Source organism: Ambystoma mexicanum, chromosome 11 (assembly GCF_040938575.1).
Source record: "Ambystoma mexicanum isolate Mex_15411 chromosome 11, UKY_AmexF1_1, whole genome shotgun sequence".
Lineage (NCBI taxonomy): Eukaryota > Metazoa > Chordata > Amphibia > Caudata > Ambystomatidae > Ambystoma > Ambystoma mexicanum.
In genome coordinates, this window is record NC_090934.1 from 96,150,350 (window position 1) to 96,176,487 (window position 26,138).

The 26,138-nt window shown below is 45.2% G+C and overlaps 1 protein-coding gene across 2 annotated transcripts in view; it reads left to right on the forward strand.

The window, feature by feature from the left end:
• Nucleotides 1–26,138, forward strand: part of COL8A2 (collagen type VIII alpha 2 chain) — a 126,653-nt gene that overhangs the window by 78,721 nt on the left and 21,794 nt on the right. The window lies entirely within an intron of this gene.

The following is a 26,138-nucleotide window of genomic DNA, read 5'->3' on the forward strand; positions in this document are numbered from 1 at the left end:
AACTGAAGTAGCTGCTCTGTTAGGCAATAAATGACGTCGTAACCCTGTGGAAGACTACACAGCACTTGTCCACTTGGTATAGGCCTGTACTAGACAATTTGGTAGTGTGACTGAGCAGCCAGGCCTATTTTAGGAGGGGTACATGTGAGCTGTAGAGCTGTAGAGCTGTAGAAATGACATCCACCAATACAAGTAGCCAAGTAACACTTACACTCAAGGTTTGTAGTACAAAATAATTATTTATTTATTTAACAGTCGTTTTTAAATACGCATTCTTTAAAAAGGGCAATATATGCAGCAATAAAATACACTTCAAATACTTTTCCAGAATCAAGACAAAGCTAGTAGATACTCTTTAGAGATGCTTTTTACACACTCACCCTGAGGTGACTTCACTAAGTAGGACAGTAATTGCATTTATATATCACTAGTACACTTTGTAGATCCTTATGTTGGCAGAAAGGAAAGGTAGGGGAAGGAAAAAGGTTGAACAGGTTCTCAGAGCATGTGAGCACTTTACATCTTCTAATGAAGTCTAGATCAAAACCTTTCCTAGAAATATTAGTTTAAAACGGGAATCGTACCAAAATGTCACCCTCACAATTACAACGGCCAAAAATGCCAACTTTTTTTTAGACCACCCCCTTACACCACATATATATGTGGGGGGTATAGAATATAATATTAATCTGGGTGTGGTGCGCGGGGTCTCCCCCCGCATATATATGTGGTATAAAAGGGTTTAAAAAAAAAGGTTGGCATTTTCGGCCGTCGCATTGGTGAGGGTCGCAATAATCACATGGATCCATTTAAAACCAATGCATCACCTATGAGGGACAGTAAATATCAAATTAAAATGGAATAGAAGAGTCGGCAGGGAGCCTGGAGAGCCAAAGCCAATTGGGGCAAAGTCTATGAAGCTGAGGCTCTTCTTAGATAGTAAAAATCGTACACAAAGTTATAGAGTTTGTTGAATAAAAATTACTGTAGGGTCACAAGCTGTTACACTTGTGAAGGTTAGAGCTGAGATCAGCTCTAGAAAAGCAGCTACTGGAAGTCTCAACTGAGAAGAGCAAACTACAGACACTGAGGTTAGTACCCCAAAGTCAGAACACTACCTTTGGTTAGAAGAATAGTGGTCCAGCTGGCTTCTGTCTGCTTGGAGCGATGCAGATCCTGTGTTCCTGGGCCTCAGTCATGGGGACAAGCGGGAGGACATCTGGGCACTGCTGCGGTAGCAATTCAATGATCAGCGGCAGCTACGGGCTCTTTTCGGATCAGCGGCACTTCACACCACCGCAGATCTTGGATACTGTTTGGGCTTCTTCACTCCATGAGGCCTGCACTCTGGTGTGGTGACTCAAACTCTGGTCATCCTGCTTCTGGAGGCTCCTGGGTAGACTCCTGGAGCTTCTGGCCGGATCACAGACGTTGCACTCGACTATGGATTTCTCGACCCCTGGCATTCGGTTCCTGCAGCAGCAAAGAAGTACAGCCAGTGGGGGAAGATGGTCCAGCAGAGTTCGTCTCGGGGTTAGTTGGTCCCACTAACCCAAGGGAAGAAGTCGTCCTTTCCGGAGCATCACTTGTCAAACAGAAAAAGGAGTTTCAGCACATGCCATGACCACTGGTATTCATTCTCACACCACACACTCTTACTGCACACTGAGGACCAATAGGGCGAGAGGAAGGGAAGGCTGGACCACTTTATGGTGTGCCTGTCGCTCATCGGGCCATGCAGTTGGCATGTTAGATGCTTGCATCTAAGTTCCCCCAATAGGGCTGACAGCCTGGCCAGCACGTTCTATTGGATACGGTCTAATACGCGTGGGTGGGCTGCTATTTAAGTCACACCCACACATGTTCCAGTGCTTTGCGTTAATTCTGCCAACGCAGCATAATGCTTACCGTGATCTTCCGGCCCACGCCAGCACCTGAAACATTAAAAAAAAAGGTCAGTGAAGGAAGCCTCCAGAAACCTTCCCTAAAGACCTGAACCACTCACTTGCTGCGCCGCTCCTCTTCTCATGTGGCTGCCGCCTCATCAGCAGAGACCCGAAGCTCTGACGCTACTCCCGATCTGCCGGCATCACAGCTCCCCCTCTGGTCCGGACTTGCAAGAAAAGACAATAAAAGAATTAGAGCACACAGAGCTCAACAACTGAAAGTACCGGGCAGCACGTACATTTTATAGGCAAAAAGGACATAGTTGTACCTATTAACACAACATTAAGGACATTTAAAGGAACTTTAAAGCACAGCAGCAGGGCTTCACTGGGCGGTAGTTCAGCGGTCTAGGAGGATGCAGCAAGCTTTGTTCACTAGCCAATCAGGACTGGGTGCATTCAGGCATTCCTAAAGACAAAGGACAGGGGAGTTTCGGGAACCTCCCTCACTTCCTGCTCTTCCAGACACACTGGAGCCAGAGACGGATTTCAGTACTGAAGTCGCCAAAGACTAAATGAACTAAGGGCTCAAACCTGGTTTGGCACACAGAGTAAAACCCAAGAAAGACCTCACAAAGAGAAAATGGTGAAAAAAAAAGACTGGGGCAATTTTGATAAAATGGTCACCCATGGGTGCTATACTGCAGCTGAGGATTCAGCCTGCGGTAGAAAAGCACAATGGTAGGAAAATGAATCCACTGCCACCAGCCATTTAAAGTAGTAAGGGTAGCATAAAAAATGTTACATGAGTAGGTAGGAAAAGGGGCTACTAAGTAACCCCCCAGCACTCCACATAAAATGGGGTGTGCCAGACCTACAAAGAGAAAAGATAAGTAAAGTCAATTTCACTTTACTACTCTTGGGAACAGTAGTTCACACAAGAAAAGGTATTTAAAACTTATGAGAAATCTTAACGATTTCTCTTTGACACTGAACTGAAGGTGCTGTGTGTCACCATACAAAACGTTGATGCCTATAGAGTTTGTCAGAATCCAAAAACAAAGGAAACACATAATCTAAAACACATGAGAGAGTGAGAAAAAGGGCTCACTCACTCCAGGGTTAAAATTAAAAAGTTCTAAAGTCCAGCAAAAGAGCTGGGGGGTCCCCTAAGGTGGGAGGAACTAAGCACAAAAATGAAAATTCTCCCTAACCTGCTCTACCAACTGCCCTGCCTGCAAATTTCAGACTTAAATATATAGTTCATGTTCCATGCATACCACCAACCCTCCAACCACGTGAGGCCCGCATTTGCAAAATGTAGAAATACCACACGCAGATCCATATGCAGGCTCGGAGGAGTTGTTTCAGCCCACCAGAGCAAAATGATCCTACATCTCATCATATTTTATGTTCCATATTCTCCTTTCAACCTTTAATTCTTTCTGAGCCTTCACTTGCACTCTTCACATCCCAACGTGCACCACAATCCCGTGCCAGATCAGAGAAAAGGGAGAGGAAAACAATGTGTAGCTATGAAAAGGGCAATTGCTGTGGGAGTCAAGGAGGGAAGGGATTGTGTAGATACTGGAGCGCTTCACAATGGCGATGTGTGATGTGCTAAGTGCCAGGTGCGGCCTAAATGGAGAACTAATAGGGCGGTCACCTAAAGGGGTGCGCATCAGACAGGGGTGTGTGTTTGCGCCCACCCTATTTAACCTCTCATAGGAATTACTTGGAGGAGCTTCTGGCCTGCCAGCAACTGTATATGCAAGGGTGGGAGGCCAGGGCATTCGACCCCTGCGGTCTGTGGAAAACACTGTCCTACTCACTAGCACCGAAACATTAATGCAAAAACTACTGGGAGACTTTTGTGACTACTTAATCCACAAGCATATGGTCATTAAAGACCAGATGGACCCAGCTAAATTCCTTAGGTGGAGTACAGTGTTTAGAGGTAGTATCTCACTTTGGCTGCCGGGGGCATCTGATGTGGTAATAATACAGTGGGGGGCCGAAAGGGGTCTGCAGGTGGAAAGAGGTGGGATCACATTTGGGCAAACAGCCGGCTGCGTTCAGAGGTTCGATAGGAAGTTTGCGAAAGTGCATCTGCCCAGGCCCTTGATGTCTAGCAGGTCAATTCTGTCCAGGCAGCCATAAGTGGTCCTGGTTTCTGGAGCTGTGAAGCAGGTTCCACAGTGATGCAGCTGAAAATCCCTTACTTAGGAATCTCTTTCCATTGTCAAAGAGAACTCCGATCGGACTCCTGCTTCTACAGACTGGGGGGTGTCCAATTAGATGATTAGGATAGCAGTGGGAGTCCTGCAGGTATAAGCATGATGTGCAGTGGTTATTAGAATGGGCTGGAAATACCATATGCTTTGCCACAAAAAGGTGTCAAATTAAAGCGTAGGAATAGCAGGTTGTACTCACAGATCCACCTCCATCCGCAGACAGCCGCAGACAGCCGATGGGTATTACCAGCCGGGTCTGAGAGATCGGGCTCACTGGCTATCGCCTTCCGGTTCCTTTATAGGAAACAAAACAATGGGTTAACCAATCGGAGGCACGCATCTGGGAAGTTGATGTGTTGCTAGGCTACTAGTTGGCCCGTGATGGTGGCAGCCATCTTAGAAGGGCCCTGAAGGACTCGATCAAATTGCGTGTCGGTGGAGCAAAGCAGAATTCCACGCAGTCATCGGGAAGCAGACTGCAAATATTGGGGGGCGGTGTCCACCGATAGATAGGGGGGTCTGTAAAAGGCGGAGGTGCAGCTGAGCACAGTGCCTTACCCCAGTTGGAGATCCAGTGAAGTACGATGGTGTTCTGCAGCAGTTAGGAGGAGGGAGGGCTCCAGCCCTCCTTCCACGATCACCACGAACAGGGAATGGAGTCAACACTGTGAAAAACCCCACAAGTAATCTCAACTTGTACCTTGAAAATCAACACAGGACCATGGAGAACATCTCTTCCCACATGCATGAACCTGGTAAATCATCACAACAAATGTGCCTTCTGATCCTTTCCCCACCTCACCACAACGTTTGGCTTGGCTTTCCACAATACTCTGTTTTATAAATCGGACTTAAATAGTACACACCTCATAATTAAAGTACTGCAGAAATATAGGAATACCTTTTGAAATATGTCAAACAATAAGAGTACAAATGTGTTATTTTCACTGCATCTCGAAGACTACAAATACCAGAATGCAATTCCACAAAATTATAAAGAATGGCTCAGAGGCTGTCTTTGATGACTAAATCATAACAAAAGATAAGGCGATATGGTAACCTTTTGCATCGTTTGGCAAAGGCATGCTTTATATGATGCGAGTGAAAAGTGACATTCTCCCTACCAAAATTATTTTTTTATTTAACAGACTAAATGTGAACATGGATGAACACTATGTATACCACCCAGTCCAGCACCCTGGCAGTGGCTGCTGACTTTGAGTCAGGCCACCAGCCAGGGTGAGGGACTGAGCCGCGTGGGGTATCCCTGCCGCCCGCTTGAATGTAATGGACAGCGCGAGCCTGGATGGGCGCCTCAGGCAGGCTTGCACTGTCCAATTACTTAATTGATGCAGCAGCTGCAATGTAGCCCCCCATGTCCCTGCCAAAAGATGGGGGGACAGTTTGGCAGGCCTCAAAAGTTGGGGGGGGACATGTCCCCCCTGTACCAAGCTATAATTACGCCCATGCGCCTCGCCAAACACAGTTTTGGCTTTTGCAGTTGTTCGTGGCGTTCCGTGTCTCTAGGCTCGCATTTGTGTTCACCCCACACATACAGCTCAAAGAGCATACAAGCTCAAGTGCCGGCCACCACGTGACTATTATCCGGTGAGCTGTTAGCCTCTGCAGGTTGATTAAATACTTCTAACATTTTAAACCAGCATCTGAGGCACGGGTCCTGATCGTCCTAAAGATGTTTTTGATCTCTGTGCCTTCCACAACGGCATCGTCAATGTTACAGCATAACTTTAAGCCGGGCAGTAAACGATGAAAAACAGAATAACCCATAACAATCCAAAAGGAAAGGTAGGACTGTACCACTCTGGAATAGAGCACGTGAAATGCGCGACCACATGATGTCATTACTGTTGGAAAGCTAGTCCGCACCACGAGTATAGTGTTGTACAAAGACACTGCACCGATTCTACAGCCATGCCTTTTCAAAGAGGGCATCAACATTCATGTAAACATGCTAGTTATAACAATGTAAGGAACCTCCAATAGTGTGAAGGGTATTAGTTCATATGACCTTTTTAAAAAAAGAAAAAACCTGCACAAAGCCAAAAATGCCATATAAAAATTGCAGTAAAAAAATACTGCAGTAAAACCTTTTCAGTAAAAAGAGTGGGTACCTTTGTCCCCTAGATTTGCTTGCATTACTAATACCAAGGTAGAACGACCTGTGAGAAAGGGGCGTGGGGGTTGTTATATGGAATCTGAAAGGTTGTGCCATATTCTATGGACTGTGGCATACACATGACATATTTTATTCTAACTTTTAATGATGATTTTATATTGTGTTATATTGAACCTGCCTTTGCTACACAACAAAGTGAAAGTGATGATGAGAGAAAGGGATAGCGAGCAAGACAGAAATTATATTGAGGGGGAAAAGAAGAAAAGATGGATAAAGTGATCCAGAGGGGATTCCAGAGACAGGAAGATTGCGTGTGTGGCTGACAAAGGAGGAGGAGTGTGACAGAGGAGAAGGACTGCGACAAAGGAGGAGTGTGACAAAGGAGGGTTGTGATGAAGGACTGTGAAAATGGAGAAAGGATGCGAAGAAAGATAAAGATGATGATGGTTAAAAGATGTGACAAAGGAGAAGGATTCTTATGGCACACAACCAGTGAGACACCTCAGCGAGTGGAGTGCTCGCAGTTGTGAACTTTGTATGATCTGCAAGTCTGAATCCTAGGAAGGCCAACCCAGTTTTTCATCATTCCAAGGTCGACAAATGAGTACCAAGTTCGGTTAGGTGATAATTGTATGTAAAAGGTTCTATGTACAGCGCTTTGGCAAAGTGTTATATAAATATATAATAAATCACTGTGAAATTGGAGAAGGAATGTGATGAAGGTGACCGGCTGATGAAGGACTACGTCAAGGAGAAGGATGATGATGAAGGGCTGTGATGAAGGACGAAGGCTGCAGCAATGGGGAAGGATTGTGATAAAGGACTGTGCCAAAACAAGTGAACTTCAACAAAAGAGAGGGACTATGCCTAAGGGCTGATGGGGGAGAAAGTCTGTCACAGGGAAGGGCTGTGATAATGGAGAAGGATTGACAAAGGGCAAGGACAGTGAGAAAGCAGTGACAAAGGATAATGGCTGACAAGGAAGGTCTGTGATGAAGAAGAAGGGTTGTGAAGAAAAAGCACCATGAAAGATGACTTTGATGAAGGAGAAGGACTGTGATGATGGGGAAGGACTGTGATGATGGGGAAGGACTTTGATGAGGCACTGTGCAAAAGAGAAGCACTATGATGAAAGACTGTGATGAAGGAGGACTGTGATGAGGAAGGACTGTGACAAAGCCCTGCGATGAAGGACAGGACTGGGATGAAGAAGGACTAAGAGAAATGCAACAGACTGTCAGAAAGGACAAAAAGTATGATATGATAGGTTATTTATAACACGCTTAATACCCAGAGGTTTCTAAGCACGGACTCTGGGATCGAACGTGTGCTGCTTTATGTCGTCTTGCTTCCAAGTCGAGCACTTTGGCACTGAGCTATCCTCCCGAGAGTGAGGAAAGAGAAAGAAGGACTGATGAAGAATAAGGATGGTGACAAAGGAGAACAACTGTGATGAAGGACTGTGACTATGTGGAAACAGAGAAATTGATATGAGGCCGGGAAGCCCAAAAGGAAACACACCAACACAGGTTACAAAGGACATACAAAGCGCTTTATTTCAAAGTTACAAAGTTACCAAAAGTCAATTGACATACGGATAGCTATTCGGCCCTCAGACTAACAAAGCGAACCATCAACGTAGTTCGCAATGGAAGTGGGAGAGACCGATCATCGGGATGTTTGGGTTTTTATACTTTTGTCCAGCATTGGCCAGCCCTCTTACAAGTTAACCATTCTCGGAACAGTAGCTAGGGTTCGTAGCCAGGTCGAACACATAATTTATGCAATTTGATCAGTTCCGCTGATACAGTTATACATTTACACATAGGTTAAAGAGACGACAAGGTCCTAGTTCGCGACCCTAACAAGTGGCCTGCGGACATATTATTTATTCACGTGTGCGGAGGTCACAACGGCCAGAATCTCACTCGAAATGTCATTCGGCCTCCATTTTGTTGTTTCTGGGTGACTTCCACACTGCAAGAGCACCTAAAATGGCGGCTTAATCCAAGATGGCGGTTTGCACAACACATTAAGGTCAAGACCTTGCCGCGGAACCTATGTACACAATATTCTTTAAGACAGCTTGGCGTAGGCCAACATACATTTAAACAATGTGATTAGAGGTACAATATTATTTCGATTTCCACAGACCCTCCTTTTGGCCTATGCCAAGTGCTAAAACATCATCTCTAATACCTTCGAAAACGACTGAAGGCATTATCATCTATAGGTTCCGCATCATTGTCTGTAATGTCGATAGCCATAAGGTCGTTCATAAGAACCTCTTGCAACATGAACTCTTTAGATGCTGTCTTCGGGGTATATATCTTATGCCCTATTGCACTCACTACCTGCGCACAACACCCTCCCATCATTCCACATATACTCGGGAGGCATTGAAAACAACAACAAAGAAATAACAGGATCCCTAAAATAACCAGAATGACAGAAAGCACCTTCCAACCCCAAGATCGCAAAGAATCCCAAAACCAAGTACTAAGGTTCCAGTCTCCTACAGGGATATGGACTTCAGAACTGAGAGTATGCAAGTTCTGAATTGCTTTGAAAATTGTTGGCGAAGAGTCTGGTACGAAAACACAACAAGCGGACCCCACTAATTTACATACTCCACCTCGTTCTGCCAAGATGACATCTAACGCCATCCGATTTTGGAGCGCTACCAATCTTATCGCCTTTTGCTCTAAGGTCATATTGTAGAGTATGTCCGTGGTCCGGTTGATCGTTCTCTCCAATACCCTCGCTAATCCGCTAATATTTTCTGAATTTTCTATTTGTCCCCAAAAGGGCACAACTGATTTGGCTATATCCCCAAACACCTGCCCAGGGGTATTTCCATTGTTGTCTCGTCGTGGGCGAGCTTTAGATACTTCCAAGGTACTGGCTATAAATACCCCGGGTAACAATATTCCTAAATAACAAGTACCTTGCCAGTCCTTGGGCAACCAGGGAAATGTTAAACTACCACAAACAAAATAAACGGGTCTCCCTACATACAGAGGCCTATTTTCCCCAGTCAAATTTACAATATTTATACAAGTTTCGAAGTCTCCCATTGGCCTAGTGCCATTTCTCTGTACACAAAAGGGAACCGAATCAGGACTATGATTCACAGAGTAAGAAGGAGGCATGGCATCCTTATTGCCTATCGGAGCCATCTTAAAAGAAACCAGGTTTTGAAAAGGAAAAGATAGTTTGTCAGACGGCCTAATAGAAGCGACGTTAGGTTTACTTCTATTTGCAAAAAGCGAGCATCCCAGGGGAGTCAATTCACGTTTCTCAAATTCATTCAAATTAGTCCCATCGAAGTTCCCTGAGATGCTATCATTCCATCGGCCAAAGAATAGTGCTCTAAGAGAGGCATAGCAAGAAGTCGTTAGAGGTAGAGGATGTATATACCATCCCAGTCCCTTGTTCCCATGTTGCGGTAAGTGAGTGCAAATCCAACAATTACTCTTATTGAAAATGGCATGTGTAGCATTCATCACTATCATCAAGGTGTTATTATGATACTTCTGTCTATGTTGGGAGTCCCTAGGGGACAGAGTGTGAAGGTGTACAGAGGGAGTCAAAACAGTTGGTACGATTTTGGTCGGTAATAGAGGTTTCAAAGGATAGATTTCTTCGAAATACCAAAGTCCTACGGCAGCAGTTGCAAAAATAACAATAATCAAAATGAAAGTACAACAGTACGTTTTCGGGGCCCAGGCACATTGTTCATTGTTCGATTTGGTCACCCCCTTATCTAATAGTCCAGTGCGGGGAGCAGCGGTGAAGGCGGCAGGCATCGTATTTTCTCAATCGACGGCCCCAATGTTCGTTGCTGGCGACACTTCGGTCGCGTGATTTCTTAGTCCTTCCCAACCCTAGCCAGCAGAACCCTCCTTTTGTTCAACAAAACAAAACAATTTTTCAATCACTTCTTCCTCCAGATGCACGACACTCGTGCTGTAGTTCTATTTCCGCGGTCGAAGGTTGTACCTGATGGTACCCAAATTTGTCTGATCCAAAAGCAAAGTGTCGTCACTTCCTGAGGGAAGCGACGTGTCGGTGGCGACGGAAGTCGCAGAGCTCGAAACAAGATTCTCCGGAAGTGATTGATCGAAAGAGTGCGGAGACAAAATGGACGGTTCCCCAAGCTCCTCAGGCTCAGAGAACTTCTCCGACGCACTCACAGCGCTGTTTGCTACTCCGAGATCAACGACTGTAGCGTCAGCAAGGGGTTCTGCTTCTTCTGTAGCGTGTGGCATCGGGTGAGGAAGTTTCTTGACGTGCGTCGCGTGAATCCAGTTCTTCTTTCCAGCCACCCACACTGCTGTCCTGGTGACCAACAGCACCTGGTAGGGTCCACGCCAGCGAGGCGCGAGACAGGAAGACCTCTCGTAGGCCTTCACAAGGACCCAGCTACCGGGCTGTATATCGTGTCCTGGGCCCGTGAACCGTACAGGTAAAGCAGCATTCACCAGGATCTTTGCAGTGGTCATGGCGGTAGCATCTTTGACGGGGAAAGCCTCGACCCATTTACTAAAAGCACAAATAATGACAAGAACATATTTCAAATTATTACATCGCTCCATTTCAATAAAATCAAAGTGAATGGTTTCAAATGGGACAGAGGGGGGCCCAAAACTTCCCCTTGGAGTCATTGTCCCTTTACCCACATTATGCTGTAGGCAAATCATGCAGTTCTGAACATGTCTCTTCGCAGTTTCCAGAATTTTATCATTCACCCAAACCTGTTGTAATATCTTCGTAATTTGCTGGGCACACACATGCGTAGGACCGTGGGCCATCGTAACCATTGCTAATACATAAGAATCAGGAAGCAACCATTTCCCTTCGGATGTATCCACCCAACACCCTTCGTCATCCAACTTTCCCATACCTTCAGCCCACTTTCTAGATTCTTCCATCGAGGCATCAGTCTGAATATCTCGTACAGACCCAATGCCTTCATCTATTACACAAACATCTCTCACTTCCCTCGAGGTATACATGTCTGTGCTAAGGTCTGTGGCCGTTTGTCTGGCTATTAAATTTGCAAAAGCATTCCCTCTGCCCACATCATCTGTGACCTTACGATGTGCTGCACATCTCATGATCGCTAATCGTTTAGGGAGTGAGAGCGCTGAAAGTAGTTGTACTATTAAGGGACCGTGCTGAATCTTGGTCCCATGTGAGGTCAGAAACCCTCTTTCTGACCAAAGTTTTCCGAAGTTGTGAGCCACCCCAAAGGCGTACTGACGTCGGTATATATATTTACTTTCCGCCCTTGGGACAGTTCACAAGCTCGGGTCAATGCTATAATCTCTGCGGCCTGCGCGGAGTTATACGAAATTCTCTTAGTTTCAACAATATTGCTCAATGTAGTAACTGCATAAGCAGCTGTAGATGTACCATTCGAAAGTTTGAAGCAGGAGCCATCACAAAACAGCTCCCCTTCTGCATTCTCCAAAGGAGTATCTAAGAGGTCTATCCTGCCCTTTGTTTCTTGCTCGGTGGTATGCAGGCAATCATGTGATCCTTTGTCACGGCAAACAGTGTCTTGCGGGAAAGGTAAAAGTTCAGCTGGTTTGAGAACACAACACCTCTTAATTTGGATATGAGGGGCAAACAGAATTAGTTCATACCGTGTCAACCAAGCAGAGGTGAGGTGTTGCGTTTGGGTTTTATTCAATAGAATATCAACAGAGTGAGGTACCATCAAAATCAAATCATGGCCTAGGACCATCCCCTCACTCTGTTTTACAGACGCAGCAGCAGCAGCAACAGCGCGCAAACATTTTGGCAAAGCGCATGCGACAGGATCAAGGGCGGAGGAGTAGTAGCCGCACGGCCTACTCTTCCCTCCATGCTCCTGTGTTAACATAGCCAAAGCACATCCATCACATTCATGCACAAACAACACAAAGGCCTTGTCATAATTTGGTATAGCCAGAACCGGTGCCGAACATAGCGCGGTTTTGAGAAGCTCAAATGATCGTTGATGTTCCGATTCCCATGGCAGTGGCAGAGAAATGCCCTTCTTCGTCAAAGCCAACATCGGTTTTACCACTAGTGCGCGGGATCCACAACCTACAGTAGGACGCCATCCCTATCAGGGTTCTGACGTCCTTCTGCATCTTTGGGACAGACATGCCAGAAATGTGCTTTATTCTTTCAGGTGTCAATCTTCTCCCCTCCTTTGACAGGAGGTAGCCTAAATAGGCAACCTCCTGACAACAATATTGAAATTTTTTAAGCGAAGCTTTGTGACCATTTTGAGCTAGGTGAATAAGCAACAATATAGTGCCTTCTTTACAGGCCTTCTCAGAGTCTGCGGCTAAAAGCAAATCGTCAACATATTGAAGCAGCGTGCAAGTAGGTGGCAATTCAAGGGTGTCAAACTGCTCCTTTAAAGCTCTACTGTAAATACTAGGACTTTCAGTATACCCTTGAGGTGCCCTTGTAAATGTAAATGAGCGTCCCCCCAAGGTGAACGCGAACAAATACCTGCTTTCCTTATGTATCGGAATACTAAAGAAAGCGTTTTTCAGATCCACAACACTAAAGTGCGTAGCCGAAGCAGGGATCATTGTTATTATCGTCGTCACATCGGGCACAATTGGAAATTGTGGGGCAACCACTCGGTTAATAGCACGAAGATCTATTATAAACCGGTACGGAATTGCATTGTCGCCTTTCTTATATACTGGTAAGATCGGGCTGTTACACAAACTACCTGTAATCTCTTCGATCACCCCACGATGTACAAAATCGGAGACAATGCATTTCAAAGCACGCTCACCCTCAGCTGATATTTTATATTGCGGAATGCGTGGCAGTTTTACCCCATGTTTCAGGACTATCTTAACGGGCTCAATGTGCAATACTCCGACATCATTGTCGTCCATGGACCACAGACATTCCGGAACAATGCTAAACTCGAGAGGGAGTGGTCGAATCAGGTACTGGGAGTTAAAAGGTTGCTGTGGTGAAACCGTTAGCCTTATCCCATCAGAGGAACAATGAATGACTGCGTTCAATTTCTTTAACAGATTCAACCCCAGCAAATTTTCTCCACAGTTCGAAGTGAGAAGGAAAGGGCAATGGTCCGTGAAGGGACCCAAAGAGACAGGTACCGGCGCAGAAACCGGACAGACGGTTGGTATACCAGAAAACCCTACAGAAACATTCGTTTGCCCTGACAGTGGAATGTTTGGAACCCTAGAATGATCAATGGAGCACTTCTGTGCCCCAGTGTCAATCAAAAACTGGTGTTTACTATTCCCCACTATTAATTCAACGTAGGGGCCTTTTTGAATAACGGGAATAGGCAAAGGTTCCAAACACTGCTTCGGGCAATCCTAATAAAACAGAACCTCGTCAGAAGGAAGTTCTTCAGAAAGATAGGCAGCAGAAGGGTGATCAAATATGTTTCTCGAGTCCATACTCGAGGTCTGATTTTCCCGTGAAAAAGGTTGTTGGGGATCTTGCAGAAGCTGACCCCTATCAGGGCCCCCTGCTCCAGGGCGGCCCCTAGGTTGCCTACCCATACCTCCAAATGTACCACTTGACCTCTGACGAAGGGCAGGGCACTGTGCTCGCCAATGACCTTCCTGACGGCAATAAGCACATTGATTAATATTTATAGAACTTGGAGGAGTATTTCCTCTTGGAATGTACTGACCTCTAGTCTGTGTCGTACCTCCTCTGGGGTTTCTAACAATTTGCTGCAACAATACCTTAGTCTTCAAGTCACCCTTTCTCTTTTCAATTTTCTCTTTTTCATTATTAACCCGATTCTCATAGTATTGAGCCATGTGCAAAACCTCAGATTGAGATTTTGCCTGCCAAGCGCTCTCAGAGGACATAATTTATGACTGGATGTCGGGCAACAATCCACGTACGAATTTGTCCACAAACAACCTCTTCCCCGACTCTGTACCTAAATCCTGTCCACTGAAGTCAGAAAATACTTGCTCGAACCTATTGAAGAATTCGGTGGCACCTTCAGTTTTCCCTTGGACACAGGCCGTAAGCTTGTCCCAAATAATCCTTTTTTCTGGAATTATAGTTTTTAATTTAGCAACAATCCTATCAGGTAAAGTAAGTATTACCTGGGGCGGTTTCTCACCAGCTGGTCTTTCCCCATCTATTCTAGTTAGATTCACCCATGTATCGCCCAACCCCGGCACATCATCTACTGTCCGTACCTGCTTCCACACATCTACAGGTAGAAGCACGGGAAACAACAAGTCAATGTCACTCAAGGTGAACACAGAAGACTGTAAGACGGACTCTATTTCTTTATAAAACCCCGTCGGGTTTTTCCTAATATCGGGAACTGATTGTCTAATCGTGTTCACTTCCTGTCGCGAGAACGGGACGTGAACAAACTGCGATACATAATGTGCAGGGATATCCACCGCGGGAGCACCAGTCGCCGCGTTGGCCGGGATCTCAACTTTTGGGACGAAGGTCGGAGGAACCTCTCTCATAGGCAACTGAGATATAGGGACCTCCGGCCGCTTACTAAGCAATAAAGCCAGATCGAGCGCTAAGGCAGCTGTAGAAGTGTCGGGCGAAAAAGCTCTCTTACAAATAACCAATAACTCTATGGGGCAACTAACCTTCTTTCTTATACATTCCTCTTGTAGGTGCTGTACCATCACCTGGATTACTTTTCTTTGCATCTCTACTGTGTACTGACTGTATGTGTCGTACACTTCGTCTGGCGGTATCGATGAATCTGAGATCCATCGAACCGCATCTTTGGTACAAATTCGTACTTCCTCAGGTGCTGTTTTCCGGCACGAAAGGAACCGTTTCTGTACATATATCCTATCGTCCTCCTCATCCTCATCTCGTGATTTTTCAAAATCTCTCCTAAACTCAAACAACCTTTCAACATGTCCATATACTTTCTGTTCTGTATCCCTCGAAAGGGCCAAAGCATTCAGATCTCTCACCCCTTGTGGGAGATCCGAATTTTGCAATCTACCCCACATCACACACAAATGAGTCCCCAACCCTTCGATAAAAACATTTTTCTCGGGAAAACTATCCAGATTGGATAATGTAGAAAATACATCAGTTTGATCACCTTTCTCCATGCAATGCTTAGCCCACGCAAATAATTCCTGTTTCCTGCCCACAGGAACAGTACTACGAGTCACGATTTTTGACCCTGCACCAGGATCTACTTCAATCAGTACGGGGCTACTCGGGAGCGGAGGTGAAGGTGAGCTTAACAAGGGTGTAGGTGCAGGGAAAAGGGGCAGTGCGATAGGCGGAGGAACGACAACCAGAGAACTAGGAACAGTAGGCTGTGCAAGGGGAGCAGGAATAGCAGCGGGAACAACAGCAGGAACGGGCAAGGCGCCCAAGACAGGAGCATACAGAGGTGGCGCTGAGGCGTCGGACCTCCGTTCATTCAACAATTTCTCAATAAATTCCTCAGAAACATGGAAATCTTTAGAGGGGTAAATTTTCTGGACCCCGAGTGAAAAGGCTCTATCCATATTCTGAACTACTTCTAACCGTTTTTCTTTATCATACAACAATGCCTTTTCGGCATTTGTTTTGTGACGGCGTGCATGTTTATCCCTACTTTTAAGCTGCTGCAATGCTTCTTTTTTCCAATTTTGTAACACATCAAAGGCTGCTGGCCTAGCCTGTTTCTTTAACAAGATCGACTCTAAGTATTCAATACGGGGGATCTCAAAACTACCATTGATTGGCCACTGAAATTCGGAGGCATGTCTGGTCTGTCTGTGCCAAATGTCATTAAATACAATACTACCAATGCCATACTTACAGTAAATAGTACACGCCGGCGACCCCTCCTGTGGTGCCGGACGGCTAAATTCCAAAGATTGTCGATCGCTGCGGAACAGAGCCCTGAAACAGCTAGACAATTTCCCAGGCATTTCTCAAAGAATTGGTGTTACCTGGTCCAATAATTGTGTCTGCAGATACAATACGCCAAATTCAAATTGTCAGGGTTAAATTAAGAGCCGGGTCACGACTGCACCTGACCAAACCTAAGGAGGACCGTACGGTTTACAAAGGACTTAGCTAACAAATTTTACCTGCGTTCAGTGGTTTCGGCAAATCTGCCCGCCTCGAAATTGGACCCTCGTCAAGATGCCGTGTCAGACCACACGACTATCGTCCAAGGATCGGATCGTGCAGCGCTGCCGAGGTATCGCGTCTCGATCGGTCGGGCCCGCAGAATCACACCGTCCGATCCCGGTTCGATAGTCTGCGTCAACCTTCAATGATCCGGCATCAATCTTGAGGGTCCCTATTCGGGCACCAACTGTGGAAACAGAGAAATTGATATGAGGCCGGGAAGCCCAAAAGGAAACACACCAACACAGGTTACAAAGGACATACAAAGCGCTTTATTTCAAAGTTACAAAGTTACCAAAAGTCAATTGACATACGGATAGCTATTCGGCCCTCAGACTAACAAAGCGAACCATCAACGTTGTTCGCAATGGAAGTGGGAGAGACCGATCATCGGGATGTTTGGGTTTTTATACTTTTGTCCAGCATTGGCCAGCCCTCTTACAAGTTAACCATTCTCGGAACAGTAGCTAGGGTTCGTAGCCAGGTCGAACACATAATTTATGCAATTTGATCAGTTCCGCTGATACAGTTATACATTTACACATAGGTTAAAGAGAGGACAAGGTCCTAGTTCGCGACCCTAACAAGTGGCCTGCGGACATATTATTTATTCACGTGTGCGGAGGTCACAACGGCCAGAATCTCACTCGAAATGTCATTCGGCCTCCATTTTGTTGTTTCAGGGTGACTTCCACACTGCAAGAGCACCTAAAATGGCGGCTTAATCCAAGATGGCGGTTTGCACAACACATTAAGGTCAAGACCTTGCCGCGGAACCTATGTACACGATATTCTTTTAGACAGCTTGGCGTAGGCCAACATACATTTAAACAATGTGATTAGAGGTACAATATTATTTTGATTTCCACAACTAAACAGAATGACTGTGATGAGGGACTTTATCACAGTCCTTATCTTTGATCCAAGAACTATGGCAAAGGAGAAGAACAACAATGATGAAATGCATTGATGAAATAAAAGACGGTTCACTGTAATGAAGGAGAATGTGTACAGATGGGCCTTCAATCCCCTAACCCAAACAGGCTCACCACTTAAGAAGTGAGTACACGTTTGTACATATAGCAAGTTTATTGTACAACATACCGGGGAGAAGTATGATGGTGTTTCAGGACCAAACTAACCCAAGTATCAACAATACCATATCAGTTCACATCTTTTATAAATATATGCAACAGTTAAAATGCTCCCAAAATAATTTATTGCAATCCAACATGATTGGGCACAAACCTCTTCAAAGAACTCCCACCTTTTCCCAATTCCTACATTATCATTGGCCAGGTTTATCTCAATAATTATCTTCCGATTCTATTCGTAACACAGATCTTCTTATGATTTATCCATAGTAGGTCATGACGACAACACATGGTTAAATATTGGTATTGAAAAAATAATTAATTACTAGCAATAACTGCCCTAAGCTGTTTAAACGCTAACTCTTGATTTGCAGATGGCTCCGATGGACATTTCCCGCAATATGAGGAGGCTGGGTGAATGATTTCTCTTTGTTCGTGATGCTACCTCATCGACCAGGTCACTGTTCAATTGAAACTTTCCAATCTACAAAGCTCCCACTTCATTGCACAATTGAAACTCCTAAATAGATTTAGGCACCAGCTTACCCCGTGTTGTACTAATGACCAAAATAAATAACAAAACTCTTTTGGTCACGCTCTCAAACAGCAGGAGATTATATCTACTATCTTCGAGATTTATCAGACCACGAAAACTCATGGCTATTCCTGCAGCTGCCGACCGCGAAAGGCTAAAGTCTCTCATTCACCTACTTTTCTGCTGTCTGAAAACCTGTTTAGTAGTCAAAGTGCATTTAGCAAGAAAGCCCTAACCACTGTGTTCTGATTCATTGTGAAAAGGCCACTTATATTGAGGTTAATGCATTCCACATGTATTCCCATTAATGTGCATGCACATTTTTACATTTGGTGGATTTAATACTTTATCTTTCTGCACGCATGCAAGCTAATATGTATCAGTTCTAAACAAAAAGTAACACTAGTGCTCAGTTCACCGCACCCCCAGTCATCAATATGTTGCGCGCAACATGAACCCCTCGTAATGATGAGGGCCCGTTCTGACCACCCCAAGAAAGGCCTGTGATGAAACCGAAGGACTGTAATATAGGAAAATGACTGTGACATAAGGAAAAAGAGTTTGACACTGAAGAAGAATTGTGTCAAAAGAAAACAGCTGTGACAAAGGAGGCTGACTGAAGAAAGGGTGTGAATAAGAACGACTGAGACAAAAGTGAAGGACTGTGAAGAAGGAGAAGCACTGTAATAAAGGAGGAGGATTATTGACAAAGGAGAAAGAGTTTGGCAAAAGAAAATAACTGTGACAAATGAGGCTGACGGAAGAAAGGATGTGAAGGACTGTGAAAAGGAGAAGGGCTGTAAATAAGGAGAAGCACTGTGACAAAGGAGAAGGACTGTGATGAAGTAGGACCTTGATGAAAGAGAACTCTAATGCAGGAAGGGAGTGAAGGAGAAGGACTATGATGTACGACTGTGATGAAAAGCAATGTGACGAAGGAGAAGGAATTTAAAGAAATGAAAGGAAGAAATTAAAGGAATGTGATGAAGGACTGTGATGAAGGAGAATGACTGTGACAAAGAAGGACTGTGATGAAGGAGGTCTGTGATGAAGGACTGTAAAGATGGAGATGGTGTGTGATAAAAGACTGTAAGGAACGAGAAGGGCTGTGATGAAGGATAAGGAATGTAATGAGGGACTCTGATAAAGCTGATGAACTGTGGAAAACTGTGATGAAGGAGAAGGAAGGACCTTGATGAAGGGGAAGGACTGTGATGAAGGAGAGGGTTGTTATGAAGGACTGATTAAGGGGGAAGACTTAGACAAAGAAGATCTGTGAAGAAGGGGAAGGAAAGGTTAGCCGGTCTGTTACAAAAGACTGAGAAACAAGCAGTGCTGTGATGAAGGAGAAACAATGTCATGAAGGACTCTGAGAAAGGAGAAGGACTGTGGAGAAGGACTGTGATGAAGGAGAAGGATGGATTGTGAAGCAGGAGGACAGTTCAGATGTACTGACGAGTCAGGATTGTGACAAAGGACTGTAAAGGAGAAGGATTGTGATGAAGGGGCAAGACTGCTTATGAACAACCTTTCTTATCTGTCTCTTCTCTGTAGCATTGTTGTGGCCACAAGGTGGCCCTTATATTTGTCCAAACCCAAAAGCAGCAAATTACGACACACACATGAAGCTTAGATGCATGCACACCAGCAAGGCAATCTGATACACACAATGTTGCCTCTCCATTAAGATATGAATTAGAACTGCTCTGTTTTGTGTGTAGCAGAGAAGGCTGATTTTAATGGTGCTATGACGTCCAGTAGAGCAGTAGTGGTATTTACTAGACTGGAGTTTGATGGGGTTCTTTAAAGTAGGACTTGAACCCTAGACAGGAAAGACACACTGGACATGGGCTGAAAGCTTTATCAGAACATGCATTATGAGGACCCTCCCCCTTCACATGTGCACCAAATCCACCATTTCTATTGCACACAAGGAGTTCACCAGAGGTCAATTGAAGAAGATTGGGGTCCTATGAAAGGGACTGATGGTCTTGTTGCTGGCACAGGGATAACATGGGAGGTACAGGGGGTTAAGGAAATCATGTGATGGTCTAACCTAACCACAAGTACAAAGGTGAGCCTCAGTCATTTTGATGAAAGGTGCTGAAAATGATTGGTAACTTTCCCAAATGTGTGCCTGAAGAATTAAAATGTTGCAATGTTAAAGGTCACACCATAATGTTTCATTGTGGCCTTGATTAGTCTGGCGGCCTGATACAGCTGCAACATTGAGTAGAAACATTGAGTAGAGTAGACGTCGGGCTCTGATCCAGGAAGAAGGGCCTCGTGGCGCTATGAAAATAATATAATGTCATTATAGCCAATCCTTTATTATGCTCATTAACCCATATGAGCCCAAGCAGAGCTCACAGGACAGTTAAAAATAGTGAGGAGGAAGGAGTGCACCCAAATACTGTTATCCGTTAACGTAAAAAACGATCAATGTTTTTCACATTGACAAACAACGAAGGATTGGCGTATTGTATTGTATTGTAGTCGTCATTTATATAGCACCATTTCCCCAATTGCATGGCCTCAATGCGCTTTGTGAGTGCAGCCATGTGTACACTGAAAGCACGTTTAGTTATAGTCAATGTTTTAGCTGTAGACATGTATTAAATCATAACCACACAGGGTAGTGCTTAGCAGGCTACCAGAATGGCTTCTTGGCTCCCAAGCTTGTAAGCCCAAGGACCTTTGTAAACTCCATGAGGCCGATATAGGAATGCTGCTGCCTGGAGGCAGGGACACCAGGCCTCTTTTTCATCTATTTGACTTATCCCCCTGGTTTGGTGGCGTTGCTCTTTCCGGTCAATACACCAGTCATGTGGACACTTCATTGTAAGTTGGCTAGACTTTGTAAGTTACTGTCAACACAGAGTTGAAGGCTGTGGGTTAAAGATGCTTCTGTCGATGAGGTGGTGAGAGGAGGAGAAGCGGAGTAGAGGGCAGGCAGCTGGTGGGACGGAAGGAGGCGGTGAAGAGGAGGTGGAGAACAGAGGAGAGGAGCTGGCGGTGTGGAGAGAGGGCTACACACACCCCACTCAGAAGGGGTGTGTGAGAATGGTGGAAGAAGGTATGAGCTCACTGCAAGGCATTGAGGAGCTGGTGAAGAGATAGATTCCCCAAGAAGTAGCAAGAGGTCCCCTGGGAATGAGGTTCCATCAGGGCTACAATGAGGAAAATGAGAGTGTCTTGGGGGAAACTAGTACCAGGCGCCTGGCACAGGGAGGTGGTCAGGAAGCCTGCGTCCCACCCATAAGCTCGCCAGGCCTGCTTTGCCCCTGGGAGGAATTGCGTGCCATGTAGCAGCTGCTGGCATGCAGCTAAGAATTGACCTGGCTGAAGACCAAGTGCTGATCGAACCCTGGCCCGTGAAAGAATAAAACAACAGCAAAAATCAGACCAGGTCTGTGAGTGAGGCTGGGGGCAGGCCCAGAAGAGACATTGATTTTGACAGACATTGTGGTTGCACGCTTGGGGAGGGCCACTTCGAAGAAGTTGCCATTCGGACCCAACCCATTTATTTCTATGAACTCTTTTCCTCCATGTCATTTGCTTATTGCAGCATCATATTCCTGTTGGAGGGGAAAGCCCACCTGCAGGAGGGAATGATAAAACACTATGGCTCGATTCATGGAACATTGAGTGCGGTGAATAGCGACTTTGCACTGTCAACAAACACCCTGTCTCTAAAGTGTATTCATGCGGAGCAAAGTGACTTTGCACTGGTGCAAAAGTGGTTCAAAGTCACTGTGCGCTGCAAAGATACACTTTGCACCTCTCTGTGAATCATGGTATTTGGTGGCAGTGCAACGTCACTTTGCAGCGCGCTAGAGGTTCCATGAAGCGGGCCCTATGTGTTTGCCACTAATCAGGAGGAAAACCTCCCTAACCAGCTCGTGTTGCACTTAAAACCCACTGGGTTGGCTAGAAGGGGAGGAACCTGCGCTCAGACAGAAGGATGATGGGTAGCGACACCACTGTTACTAGGAACATTTGTTGAATAATCAGGGTTGTGTTTAGTCTCTACACGACCCCACCATTGTTAAACCAGTGTGAATAAAAGTTGACCTAAAGATCCTAACACTGCGTGAGGGCCGTCTTCATACCACAAATGGTTCTTGAGAAAATGCTGACACAAATACACCATTTGCATTCATGCACCCTAACATATCAGCAGCATTCTGGACTATCAGGCACGACATCTTGTTACAGAGCTTACCTTGAATTAGAGGGAACTGCACTAAACTGGCTTACCTCATTCCTCACAAACAGGGCAAAGACGTGCAGTGTACGCCAAGGATCCAGTCTTTCACTGCTGCTCTTCAATACGTACAAGACACCTCTCCTTGTACTCAGAACAAAACTCAGGTCACTTATGCTTCAACTACAGAGATGATACCCAAATCATCTACAAATGTACTGACAACTCACGGTCAAATGAGCCCGATCTTGTCACCTGCCCGGCGTAATTAGACCCTCGAATGATAGCAAACCGGATCAAACGTAACCCAAACAAAATCGCAATTATGATCTTCGGCACCATAACAATCCCCCCCAGATCAAAACATTGGCCTCGGATGATTGTTTAGTCCTCTGCAAATCCTTCTTTCCAACTCTAAAGGCCAAGGTGGCATGTTAGGGGTGCTGCCAGGCTAAAGCCAAAAGTCTGCACCAAGGGCTGGGCCTCTTGCTCTGGCATATTCCTTGACGAGTTGGGCGATCTCATTCTTAAAGGGCTTACTAACTTCTTGATTCTGAGTTCAGTTCTAGGCCGCTGTCGCATCTCCTCGGTGCTGTGTCATGTGATCATTTATCTGCTCCTACTTTTCGCGGATGTCACAATGTTTGGATGACTCTCTGGGTCCTCTGCAAACCTAAGGTCCTCTGCACCACAATTCTCATCCTCTTCTTGCTAAATATCATTCCACTTCCATCACTCTTTTTGTGTGTACTCCTCCTGTCCTCTCACTTTCTTTCCTCCAACTTCTTCCTGGCACCTTCTCCTCATCCTAATATTCTGCATCACCACATCCTTACTCTTCCCTGCGTCTCCTGTTATTGCTCCATGCCAACTCCTGATTCTTCTTCTCCTTGTTCTCTCTCTTTTGATATCCTTCTCAGCACCTTCTTATGCTTCACCTCTCTCATTAACCTTTCTTCAACTTTCCAAATTCTCCTCCTCGACTCCGTGCTTGTCCCTCCATACCCCTGCCCCTCTCTCCAGCATCTCCTAAAACTCCTTTCTCCAGCCAACTACACCGAGCTTCCACTCGCTTCAACATCCCACACTCTTCTGTCAGATCCACTTTCTTCAATCGGGGTCTAACCCCCACCTCAATGGACTGACCTTATCTACTTGTCCCTAGTGTAACATGATTGGTTCAATCTATAGAATAAAATAGTAGCAGGTGTTAATACCCCTTTGCACGGATCAATGTATGTACGGCCAAACAGTCTCATTAAGGATAATGAGCAGACAACGTGGTCAACATGTGTGGCCCCCACTACCGACGAAGCAAAAGGATAGCAGAAAATTATCACGTTTCTGTGGATCTCTCTAGTCAATCATTCAAAGGTTGTGCCTGTATACAATATATGTTACATTTAATTTAGCTTCATTTGCCCTGGAGGAACTAATGAATAAGTTCAACTGAAGGTCATTAAGGTTAAACTTAAGAAATATTAAGTACATGCCCAACTTCTAAAGGATTGAAGGGAAAGAACCAATGGAAAGTTTCTAATGTTCTACTGTTCCTACTTTGTTCACGGCTCCTATTCCTTGACCGGGTGCATGCCTCTAAAGACCGAGGTAACATTTGGGTCTGCGCCATCTTCAATGTGTATCCGGCGAGATGAGCGTACTGGAGCTCTGCACGCTGCATACCTGCTCACGTTCTCTTGTTTGTGAGTCTGAGGTTGCAACACAGGTTTCCCCGGCATGAACATACGTGCTTTCAAGTCTGTCCTCTGTTTTATGTTGACCAAGCATTCCTGTCTCCCGTGCCACCTATACTCTACCAGCACTTCCCAGCTTACCAGGGACAGACGTAGGTTGCATCAATATCGGGAGCTTTACGGCACCCAAGTCCCTCAAAGGGACCAGAGGTGGACTGGCTTATACGGAACTCTGGAGATTTCCTGGTAGGCCTCTGCTCCCTGGGCCTCTTTTGTGAGGTAACCTAGTTTAGTTTCAAACTTTCTCATAGGAAAAGAGATGGTTTTGCTGAAAATGTGTAATATGGGGCACGTTGAACATTATGTCTAGGACTTCCTTTGGTTCACAGCCACCCCTGGAAGGAACAGGACCTTTAGTGCATTATCTGTGACAAGCCTGTGCCCCACAACTGGGATGAGGCTGGATGATTGAGGGCAGTCTCTCTTTAGCGCCCCCAGGCCCAGCATTGCTTAGTGGGCTGCAGCATTTCACCCCCATTGTTCCCATGCCATTCAACCTCAGAGTGAGGGGGGATAGCTCAAGGGTGTCGTGTTTGTCTTGGGAGCAAGGCCACGCAGCACAATACAGGTTTGAATCCCGATCCCGCGCTTAGAAATCAACCTCTGGTATCGAGAACTCTGGTATTGAGTGCGTTATAAAAGAACAATTATAATTAGTCAGTAAAGGGAATCATCACAAACCCCTACCCCATCTCTTTTCTGGCCAAGCCACACACACAAAGAGGCCACCAAAATGGCAGACACGCAGTATACAAACCTATTTACATATCATTACATTACCTTACCAGTGAACTATCTCCTCCATGGAGGTCAACATCCCAAGAGTTCATGTTTAAGCAACATATGTGTGTGTGCATAGATTCATCTAGAAATAGGACTTCAATGTAGTGTTAGTGTGTAAGGCAACTGCATAGTGCAGTAGAAGGAAAGGAGGGCTTGGAGATTAGGAGATCTAGGGAGTGTTCCCAACATATTATGATTGCCTGGGTGGAGGGGTTCCCCAACATATTATGATTGCCATATGCTATTCAGAATCACCTATTAGTTTTGTTTAAACTACTGTTTTACGTTTGTGAAATTGTTGTTAAATTGGTTCATTTATCTTTGTTGAGTTTGTTATTTTTACTGTGTTCAGTTTTTTTCTGATATGTTTACAATTTCGACTAATTGTATCAATACATTTGGTACTTTTATCTCCTCGTACTTCATTCGTATGTCCAGTTTTATTTCTACGTGTTTTCACAGGAAATCCTATAACAGACCCCCGCTTCAGATCAGCTGTCCCCGGAGTGGGCCATTAGGAGTGTCAGAGATATCAATGGTTACCCGGTACTCAGTATCTCAGGCTGTTTCGCCCAGTGTTCCGTTTAGGTGCTTCTAGTAGAACCAAAAGTGGTCTGTCAAGTGCCAGCCTCAGCTACTGTCCTAACCCAAATCTAAGGTGTTCTGCAGGGCTGCGGTAGGAGGCAATTTCAAATGAGGAAGAAAGTTGTAGTTCCAGTTAAAACTACAAGTTTTAGTAACGTGGGCTGGATACACCTCTTCCTCACTTCCTCGTCTCTTCGTTGTCCCGCAAGGTTCTTTACTGTGTCCTCTCCTTTTCTCTCTCTACACTGTCCCACTCTCTGCTCTTATTTCTTCATGTAATCATTCCTTTCATCTGTATGCAGACAATACACAAATCTTTCTCTCTTTTTCTACTTTGACTCTGCTCTGCACTCCACTGTATCAACTTGCCTTTCTGTTGTCCAAAACTGGATGTCTTCTCATTTTCTGCATCTCAAATTTCTAAGACTGAGGTTCTGTTTTTTCCGACTTCAACTATTCTGTATACTCTTCCTCCTCCGTCTCATTTTTCCTCCTTCCTCTCTGTCTTTTTCCTCTTCTGCATGCAATTTTGGGGTTATCTTTAATCCCTCGCTTTCCTTTAAACTGCATATCTCTTCTGTTGCTCGCTCCTGCCGCTATGCACTTTTTAACAAATCTCTAAACTTCATCTGTTCTGCCTGGTCTTTTCTCGTATCGACAACTGCTCTTCTCTTCTTCTTGGCCTTCCTGCCTCACATCTACTTCCTCTCTGATCTGTTTATATTTCTTCGGTTTGTCTTCTCTTCTATTAACCTTTGTGCTCCTCTATCACAGCTTCTTTACTGT